The sequence below is a fragment of the Cervus elaphus genome, chromosome 12 (assembly GCF_910594005.1).
Source record: "Cervus elaphus chromosome 12, mCerEla1.1, whole genome shotgun sequence".
NCBI classification, from domain to species: Eukaryota; Metazoa; Chordata; class Mammalia; order Artiodactyla; family Cervidae; genus Cervus; species Cervus elaphus.
The window spans coordinates 76,367,340-76,378,196 of NC_057826.1; the positions used below are offsets into that span (position 1 = coordinate 76,367,340).

Here is a 10,857-nt window from a genome sequence, read left to right on the forward strand (position 1 = left end):
TGCTGGGTTCACTTCACTAGCACAAATAATTGCACAGGGAACTAGACAAACAGGCTGACAGACACTGAGCAAACAGTTCTTTCCATTGAGATTCCTGAATCCCTAATAAATAAACAGAAGACAGATAAATACCACACACATGCCTCTGGAATGAAGAGTGCCTGGCTAGTATATTAAGCATCTAAACTTGACATTAAAAAAAAAACTTAGTTGAATTAAAACTCTTGCTTTAAATGTGACAAGAGTTAAAAAGATGTTTCAAGAACCAGGTTTCATAAGTAAGGTCACCCTTCCCTCATGAGGCTAAAGGTGTGAGGTGGCGGTCATCCAAGTAGGGTCCAGGCCCCAAAGGAGGCCCCTTCAGGCAGGTTTACCAAGCTCATTGGGTCTTCTCTCTTTACTTACAGGTCAGTACTCAGTCCAAGATTCACAGTGACTCCTCCCCCCACCTCTTTACCCTCATCTCTCTCCCTCTCTCTCTTTTGCCCACGTCCCTCCTCTCTGGTACACTGGTCCACAAATTTCTAGGTTCCTCAGTATCCCCAAAATATTAGTCCATCTCACAGTGAGACAGTTGGGCCATTTTTGTTAAATCCCTCATGCACTGGTGCCTAGAAGCTGCCTCCGTGAAGAAAGCTGGGCAACGTCCTGGCTCTTCTCATCTGTTTTCCTTATCTCTGTGCTTCCTGATGTCCAAGATCCACAACTTGTCTCATATATTTTGTCCAGTTTTCTAGTTGGAAGGTCAACTCTACCTTTATGAGTAAAAAGAAGTAACAGCAATTTACTTTTTAATTTTACAAATATGATATTTTATGATGGATAGGGATAATAGCCTGCTCATTCAACCACACATTAGATGAGAGCTGCCTTAAATGATCAGGTGGCTCAGATGTGTGAAGAATCTGCCTGCAATGTGGGAGATGCAGGAGATGCTGGCTCAATCCCTGTGTTGGGAAGATCCCCTGTAGGAGGGCATGGCAAGCCACTCTAGTATTCGTGCCTGGAAAATCCCATGGACAGAGGAGCCTGGCAGGCTGTAGTCTCTAGGGCCACAAAGAGACAGACACGACTGAGTGACTGAGCCCAGCACAGGGCACAGGGATCATTCATTCACCTGATCCTTCAGCCACACATTGTTTGAGACCTGACTTAGATAATGTTTCCAACATTATGTAACATTCCAACATTCCAGCAGCATGTTGGCTGTGTCTTGGGGATGAATAGAGCTAATTCGGGTGAAGGTCTTGGGGAGAGGAGGGAGCACTTTCCATGTAGAGGGGTCCTGTTCTGATCCATGGAAATCATGGAGACGTATGTAAAGAAGAAAGTCTCTGACTATTCCTCCTAAAAATTGTTAACTGTCATTATTTGCAAAGCTAGTGGTATCATACTACACAGAAAATAATGGATGTAATAATGGAACGTTTCCCAAAGCATGTTTGTGCTTAGAGCTCTCCTCTTAGAGTCCTGTCCCATTCTCCTGTGAGACCCCACAAAGTCTCACCAGGAGGACTAGGTCAGGAGTAGGTCAGAATGAGGAGAGTGAAAAAGCTGGCTTTAAACTAAGCATTCAAAAACTAAGATCATGGCATCCAGGCCCATCACTTCATGGCAAATAGATGGGGAAACAATGGAAACAGTGACAGACTTTATTTTCTAGGGCTCCAAAATCACTGGCAATGGTGACTGCAGACATGAAATTAAAAGACACTTGCTCCTTGGAAAAAAAGCTATGACCAACCTAGACAGCATATTAAAAAACAGAGACATTACTTTGCTGACAAAGGTCCTTGTGGTTTTTCCTGTAGTCATGTATGGATGTGAGAATTGGACCAAAAAAGAAGGCTGATCGCCGAAGAACTGATGCTTTTGAACTATGGTGTTCAAAGAGAAACCGTTGGCTCTTGAGAGCCCCTTGGACTGCAAGGAGATCAAACCTGTCAGTCCTAAAAGAAATCAGTTCTGAATATTCACTGGAAGGACTGATGTTGAATTTGAAGCTCCAATACTTTGGCCACCTGATGGGAAGAGCCGACTCATTAGAAAAGACCCTGATGCTGGGAAAGATTGAAGGCAGGAGGAGAAGGCGACGGCAGAAGATGAGATGGTTTGATGGCATCACCGACTCAGTGGACATGGTGATATCACTTGCTCAGTCTGAGCAAGCTCCGGGAGCTAGTGTTGGACAGGGAAGCCTGGCCTGCTACTGTCCATGGGGTCTCAAAGAGTTGGGACACCACTGAACTACTGAACTAAACTGAGGTCAGATATGACTGTGGTGTAATTTTTAACATCACCACTAGAGGGCGGGGCTTCCTTCAAATGTGATTCCTTTTTGTATTCAGGAGCTGGTTTGACTGGCCCTACACAGATGACTACTGCTGTGCAGAAAGGAGTCCCCATATTCTGAATGAGGAGCTTCTGTAAGATCGAGCTGAGACTAACTTTGTTAGATTTGATGTTTCTAGGGAACAAGGACTGTCGCCAGAATGTTTTCTACTACTCACTCAGTTCTGTTCATCTTCTTAATACTTGGTAAGTAGCATTTTATCCTAAAATGATTTCTCATTTTCCTATGATAACAGGTAAGTTTTATTTTTCTTCTCTGGCTGAAAACTCTCCTCCTGTACATTTCTACTATAACGAAGTGATTCTCTTGTAGGAGGGACCAATGGTGACTCAGTGAACCAGACAGAAGGCCCAGTGACTGTCTCAGAGGGGGCTCTCATGACCCTGAACTGCACTTACCAGACCAAGTATTCAGATTCCTATCTCTTTTGGTACATCCAGCGTCTCAACAAAGCTCCTCAGCTCCTCCTGAAGGGCTCAATGACAAACCAGAGGCCCGAGCATGAAGGTTTTCAGGCCACTCTTGTGAAGAGGGACAGCTCCTTCCACCTGCAGAAACGGGCAGTGCAAGCATCAGACTCGGCTGTGTACTACTGTGCTCTGAGGGACACAGTGATGGAGGGCTGCAGGGGGAGCTGAGCACAAACCCAAGGGGAGCAGGAGGCTGAAGTCAGGAAGACATATATTCTCTCCTTGATCAGAGTTCAGTGTACATTTAGAGTTTTTCAGGAAAACCAGTCAAGCTCAGGTCTAATCCTAGAAACTCAGGGGGATGGGAATTGCTCTACAGGGATTGTAGGGTGGATGTCAGTCTTAAAGAAGACCGAAGCTCAGTCCCCAGAAGCACCCCTGTTCAGCCAGAAAGATTCCTCTCTTCTCTAGGCTGGCCTTAAAAAAAAAAAATCTATTTTTCTCATAATGTAAGATGGATATTAGATGCCACAGAATTAATAATTCATTTACTGAAAAGAAATAGATGATTAAAAGCGCATCGCCTGAATCATAATCATAAACCAACACAGAGGTACCAGGCAAATCACATAGCAGTCTGCGTGTGGCTGAGACGTAACGCTATTGAGGTGCTGTTTGCAGTGAAAGCCTTTGAACTGGAGCAGTTGCAGCCGTGGGATGAAAAAGCGTCTGTGACTTTTGAGTGGCCATGTTTCTTTTATTACTTATTTGTTTGTTTTATTTTTGGTTCGGCTGGGTCTTTGTTACTGACCTTGGGCTCTCTCCAGTTGCAGCGGGTGGAGGTTGCTTGTCATTGCGGTGCACGGGCTTCTCACCGCAGCGGCTCCTCTTGGTGCGGAGCGCGGGCTCCGGCTGCACCGGCTTCAGTAGCGGAGGCGCACGGGTCAGTAGCGGCGGCATGCAGCCTCTAGGGCTGCATTTCTGATGTAAGGAAATAAGGATGCTTGGTCTGGTGAGCTTGTACTCATTTTGGCTATAGGGTGGATATTTAAAAGCAAGATTATTTTAGCACACATTATTGATTACTGTTAGACACATACAGCTGGACAAATTTTGTCCATCAGGAAGCTTGCTGTGATTGCATTAAACAGACAAGGAACTTTATACAGTGTAAATTTCCACAGAGACCCATGCCTTGGAGTGTAGGAAGAAAAGTTATGACGATTGAGAGTAAACAGTTTTATCTTCCGGTATGAAAGAAAAACTTGCGAGCTTATTTCACTGTAGATTTGGGCTGCAGATCTCTCCTCCACCAAAAAGAGCTATACAAAAATGGATGCCTATTTGTTCTCAGAGGTCACTATAATCATAATAAATTGTTTTTGTCACAAAACATATGTCTATCCTAGATGCATTGACTGAATATGCATGCAGCCCTGATGTGATTGTTGTTAATTTAATTACAGCATGGCAACCTGCTCCAATATCCTTGCCTGGAGAATCCCATGGACAGAGGAGCCTGGTGGGCTACAGTCCATGGAGTCACAAAGAGTCAGATATGACCAAGTGACTTTCCAGTCTAAATAGGCAGCTTACAATCACCAACCACATCAACAAGCCATGACATGATGCAGGCAAACTGCTATCAGCCAGTTACATCTCCTGTTCTGATGCAGAAGCGTCTCACAGTTCAGTCACTGTGTGTGTGCCCTCAGGCACGTGTCAGGCATCTACTCAGAGGAAGAACTTCCCACATGGGGCTCCCTGGCCTGCTCAGAGTTCTCATAGCCTCCGTCTGCCTTGGTAAGGCTGGTAAGGATGACCGCCAGCAGACTCAGCTCTGCTCAGCTCCCGTGTGTAGAGGTAGGGCAGGTGATTATTGTCTGTTGGGGTTTAGGAGAGTTGGTTAACTGGCAGAGGGATTAGGACTCTTAATCCTCTGTTTGTTCCTTGAAGCCCTCTGAGTTCCACCAGGAGAATCAGCCTCTTCCTTTCTGTCTCTCTCACTCTCCATATAATATATACATACATACATATATATATATATATATTTTTTTTTTTCCTTCTTCTCTCTAGGATCCATCATGGCCCAGAAAGTAACTCAAAACCAGTCAGAAATTCCTGTGCTGGAGAAGGAGGATGTAACCTTGAACTGTGCATATGAAGCTAACAGTTATTCTTATTATTTATTCTGGTACAAGCAACCACCAAGTGGGGAAATGATTTTCCTTATTCATCAGGAGTCTTTCAATGAGTTGAATACAACAAAAGGTCAATATTTTTTGAACTTCAAGAAAGCAACGAGTTCCATCAGCCTCACCTTCACAGACCTACAGCTCGAGGACTCAGCGGTGTATTTCTGTGCTCTGAGAGACCACAGTGATGCCGGTGCCTGAGGGAGCCCCACAGAAACCTCAGATGTCAACATGTGGAGTCCCCCAGCTATGAACACCTTCGTGAGATTCTCAGTAAGGACAGGAACAGGTAGAGGGGTTAGAAGTGAAAACCTCACTGTAAGGAAAATGCTATCTCTTTGGCTCCAAAAGTTTATCTCAAAGTGTCATTCATCAAAAATACCTTTATCTTCAATTCTTTATCTTGCATCATTTGCCAAATTAAAAAAAAAAAGAACTTTTAAATGGTGATTTTATTGAAACATGAAATTTGGCTTTAAAAAATGCAATAGTACTTGACTAAATCTGCATCTGAGTTGTTAGAGATTTAAGTTCACTGCACAAATATTTATGCATTGCTAAGTCTGGCCATCATTGTGGGTCTGAAATATCTCTGAAAGGACACTTCTTGGAGCCTCCCTGTGCCCTGCCTCACCTGTGCCGTGAATGACTTGGAATGATGTGCATAGAGTAACTGTTACCACAAACCTTCACCCCAAGGGGAAACGAAACCCTACAGTTTGCTCAGAACTAACCTCATCACCTGGTCACATTCTCTATATGTGATTACAGAGTTATGTATGTTTAAGGTAGAAAATAGAATATGCAAAGAAGGAATGCTAAAAACAAAATAACTCACCAATTTTACTAGTCAAAAAATCTTTATTAGAGATTCATACCTTGTAGGATATTTCTATTCTGAGTTTTTACCTGACAGTGTATTGTGAAATAATTATTTCACAACAATATTTACAGGTCAACATCACACATTCTAATGGTGATATTCCAATGTGTGATTTTATCATACTTTTGGGCTAATTCCATTTTACTAGCTTTTTAGATTGTTTTACTGACTGTAGTAAACAATACTGGAATAAACACAAAGGTATTTGGTGATTTTCTTGATGACTCCTAGGAGTTTAATAGGAGTTTACCATTAAATCTTTCTGATGTGGCTCCCTGCTCATTTCTGTGACCCTGGAGTATAGAGCATTTTCACTCTGCAATTACTGAACAGTCATATTTTCCTTGTTTCACAAAACTCTTTTATACAAAGGCTTTGCTTTATACTTTAGTCCCAGTTAACTCCAGAAGGCTTCATTTTTGGATGATTCCACACCACGTGTGTGCAGAGTAGCTGTCATATAACATCTAAAAGAGTTAAGTCTCTGCACTATTCTTGGTGACTTTAGGTGGGAATTAACCTAGTAGATGTGCTTTCATCTGGAATTCCAAAAAGGAAGATACTACTCTTCCTTGTGTAAGGATGTTCTATCCCTATTGTACAAATAACAATGATCCCAGTAAAGAGCAACTTTCCAGAAAAGAAAGTATAAGTGTGTGTGTGCATGACACGCAAGTGTGTGAAGGAGAGAGAGAGAAGAGAGAGACAATAGACTTACATAGCCAAGTCATCAAGTAATTAGTTAAAAGAGTTGAATTTTGTAAAACATTGGAAAGAAGGAAGTAAAGTCACCTAGAGACCAACTTTTAATGAAGAAAATAGATGTAAGCAGTTTCAAGGAATAAATCAAACATGTGAAAGAAGAAAAATGTATCCTAGAATTGACTCTTTGCAATCCCATGGACTGTAGCCCGCCAGGCTCCTCTGTCCATGGGATTTCCCAGTAAGAATGCTGGAGTGGGTTGCCATTTCCTTCTCCAGGGCATCTTCCCGACCCAGGGATTGAACTCGCATCTCCTGCATTGGCAGTCAGATTCTTTACCACAGTAAAGTGAGAGAAGTTGTCATTGCAACCTATTGTGAGCCTCAAAATCCTCCAGACTCCAGGGGAATATTTCAATCCTTTCAATCTCCTCTAACTTGAGGAAGATTGAAAAAAACACACACTACCACAGCTTCACTTTTTTCTCTTTTGTTTTTAATATTTTTAAAATTTATTTGGCTGTGCCAGCTCTCATTTGCAGCACATGGGATCTAATTCTCTGTCTGGGGTCAAACCCAGGTCCCTAGCATTGGGAGTTCAGCGCCTTAGCCACTGCACCATCTGTGAAGTCCCTATTTATTCTAACTCTTTAGTGAATTATCAATTTCCTCATGTATCCTCATTGTGCAGAATAGGCTAAGGAAAGTTAAAAAGTGGGCTTTATATAAGTTTTGCAAGTGTTTTCAACCATGCATTGTGGTCTCTCTCCATGAGTTCTCATGTACTGCAGGCTGTCTTCAAAGTCCAAGTCAAAAGGGATATTGCAATTAATATACTTTTATGTATCTACAGCTATATCTATAATTATGTATTGTATTTTTCAGTAGCTCAGTCATGTCCGACTCTTTGTGACCCAATGGACTGCAGAACATCAGGCTTCCCTGTCCTTCGCTATCTTTCAGAGCTTGCTCAAACTCATGTCCATTGAGTCAGTGATGCCATCCAACTATCATCCTCTGTCATCCCCTTCTCCTCCTTCAATCTTTCCCAGCATCAGGGTCTTTTGCAATGAGTCGGTTCTTCGCATCAAGTGGCCAAAGGATTGGAGCTTCAGCTTCAGCATCAATCCTTCCAGTGAATATCCAGGACTGATTTCCTTCAGGATTGACTGGTTTGATCTCCTTGCAGTGCAAGGGACTCTCAAGAGTCTTCTCCAACATCACACTTCAAAAACATCAGTCCTTCGGCACTAAGCCTTCTTTATGGTCCAACTCTCACATCCACACATGACTACTGGAAAAATCATAGCTTTGACTATATGAACCTTTGTTGGCAAAGTAATGTCTCTGTTATGACTATAACTGTGAGCTCTGTAGGGTCAGGAAACATGAATGCATTGTACATTACCCAGTACATAGCACATAGTGGTTGCATATTAAATATTGGTTGACTGAAGAAGAATAATTAATTCATAAAATCAACAGATATAGAGCTTCTACCCTTTGGATGCTGTTAGGTAATTGTGGATCTATTTTTTCTTGTAGTTCGTTTCTCATCACCATAAGAATAGTTCTGTTTATATGTGTCATAAATTCCCTTTCTGTTTGAACAGATTTTCTTCATATGGTACTATTTTCAGGCTTGCAATTAAATTAAATGGTCTCCCTCCTGTTGGCATAGACAGAGCCATCTTAATCACCTGAGTGAGTCTATAGTGAGGTGTATAGACTTGTTCTCTTGTAAACTTGGAAGTCCCTCTTATCAGTGATTCTTCTAGGTTTCAGCCAATGTTAATGTACCCCTGTATTATCTCTTTCTTGCTTTCATTTCTAGACTTTTTAATCTTCGAATTTTAGCCTCAAATATTTACTTGCTGTGGCTAAAGATACGGATCCTATTAAGCTAAGGATGGTAGTGGGCAAGGAGGGAGCAGTGGTCCAGACTGAAAGAAAGTCACAGTTACCTTAGTTCTCTTTGAGTCCCAATACTTTTCCTTTCCATCCTAATTTCTAGGGTTCAAAGGAAGTGACCTTTGTATAACAGGTAGTCTCCATACACTAGATTTTGCCCATGAGTACAACTGATGGTGTCAAACTATCTGTTTCTATTTATCTTTACCATTGCCATGACTTGTGCTGCTTCTTTGTATGTTTTTCCTTTCAAATCTAAAGACCTGGTTTAGGGATAAATACTCTTACCATTGGGAGTCCTAGCCTAAGACAAGAAAAGTGCTTTGTCTGTTTTTCTAGTTTCTGTTTTCAAGGGCTGACTTATTTTGATCAAGAACAATTTTAAGCTCCTGGATTCACAACACTTAAGAAAATTTTTAGAAAGTGTTATCCTCAATTATAATATTTGTATTTTAAAAATTGGTATCTAAAAGACTCTGCCCCTGGGACAGTAGAAAGAAGAATGACTACATCCTTGGAGAAATTAGCTGTTTGACCTTGGAATGCTGACTGTGAAAAAAGGTCAATGGAAGCCTGTAATTTTAGCAAAAAGTAATAATAGAAAGAGGGAATTTTCATTCTTGGGACAATTTGTAAAGAATATTCTCTTCTTCAAGAAGCACATGCTCAATTATAGGAAAGAAGTATTAGAAAAGGAAGGAGATTCTGACGTTTAGCTCAGTTTGATGACTTAAAGATTGATAGGCATTTTTGTCAGAGAACTTTAAAGAAATGTGAATGTTAGAAATATCAGTTATCTTTAATCATAAGACAGATGTAACCATTTTCTGAATCTTTACTAGAAAGCATTGTCCTGTAATACATGATAGAGGATTTCAGAGGTGATGAATTGAGAAGGACTTGGCTTTTTACTACAGTTTTAACTTTACTCTTTAGGTAGAGAAATTACACTAAGTGTAAAAAGGGAAAGCCACAGGCTCAAAGAATGAATTTTTTTTCACTCCCCTATGAGAAGTCTTCAATCCACACTTTGGTCATGTTGCTTTGAACTAGTTACTTGATAACAGCCAATAGGTAAAGCCTGAAACAAAGATGATGACACAGCCCTTTAAATATATTAAAATATATATACATTATAAAAGTTAGCTCAAAATGGATCATGGACTTAAATGTAAAATATAAAACTATGCAACTCTAAAAAAACATAAGAGAAAATCTCAGGCTTGCAGCTAAGTAAATCTTAGATTTGACACTGAAAGCATGATACACTCACACACACATTCACACACCAAACTGAATCAAAATTAAAAACCTTTACTCTGTAAAAGACCCTGCTAAAATATGAAATGATAAGTTACAGAACTGGAGGTGAAAGTGAAAGGTGCTCAGTCGTGTCCAACTCTTTGCGACCCCTTGGTCTATACAGTCCATGGAATTCTCCAGGCCAGAATACTGAAATGGGTAGCCTTTCCCTTCTCCAGTGGATCTTCCCAACCCAGGGATCGAACCTAGGTCTCCTGCATTGCAGGTGGATTCTTTACCAACTGAGCTATGAGGGAAGAAAACGAGCATCGGATTCAAACAGGTGTTTCACCAAAGAGGGGATATACAGATTGCAAATTAGCACCTGAAAAGATGTTCAACAATATTAGCCATCAGACAAATGCAAATTAAAGCCAAAATGAAATATCACTACACAAATCTCAGTGGGGCTAAAATAAAAAATAGTGATAACACTAAATTCTGGCAAACATGTGGGAAAAACTCAATCACTCACAAATTGCTGATGAAGATATAAAATGATACGGGCATTCTGGAAAATAGCTTGGAAGTTTCTCATAAAACTAAACATGCAATCACACATTTGGACACTTATTCTAAATAAATAAAAGATTTTATTCACATAAAAACTTGTACCTGAATATTCATAACAGCTTTATTCACGGCAGCCGAAGCATGGAAACAACTGTGTCCCTCAGTGGGTTACTGGTTAAGCAAACTGTGAAACATCTACACCATGGAATACTCTTCAGAAATGAAAAAGACCAACAAGTTGGATACATACAGTAACTTGGATAGATCTCATGTTTTTACTACTTATGCTAAGTGAAAAAAATCTCATTGGCTACTTCTATATAATTCCATTTCTAGGTCATTGTTGTTGTTTAGTCAATAAGTCAGGCCTGAGTCTGCAATCCCATGGACTCCCACCAGGCTCCTCTCTCCATGAGATTTCCCAGACAAGAACACTGGAGTGGGTTGCCATTTCCTTCTCCAGAGGCTCTTCCTGACCCAAGGACTAAACCTGCATTTCCTGCAGGCAGATTCTTTTACCATTGAGCCACCAGGGAAGCCCCTCTATGACATTACTAAGCAACAAAATTGTATGGATGAAGAACAGAT

The 10,857-nt window shown here is 41.0% G+C and overlaps 1 pseudogene; it reads left to right on the plus strand.

The window, feature by feature from the left end:
* The first annotated feature begins 2,395 nt into the window (after window positions 1–2,395).
* On the plus strand, window positions 2,396–3,049 carry LOC122705764 (annotated as a pseudogene).
* Window positions 3,050–10,857: the final 7,808 nt, after the last annotated feature.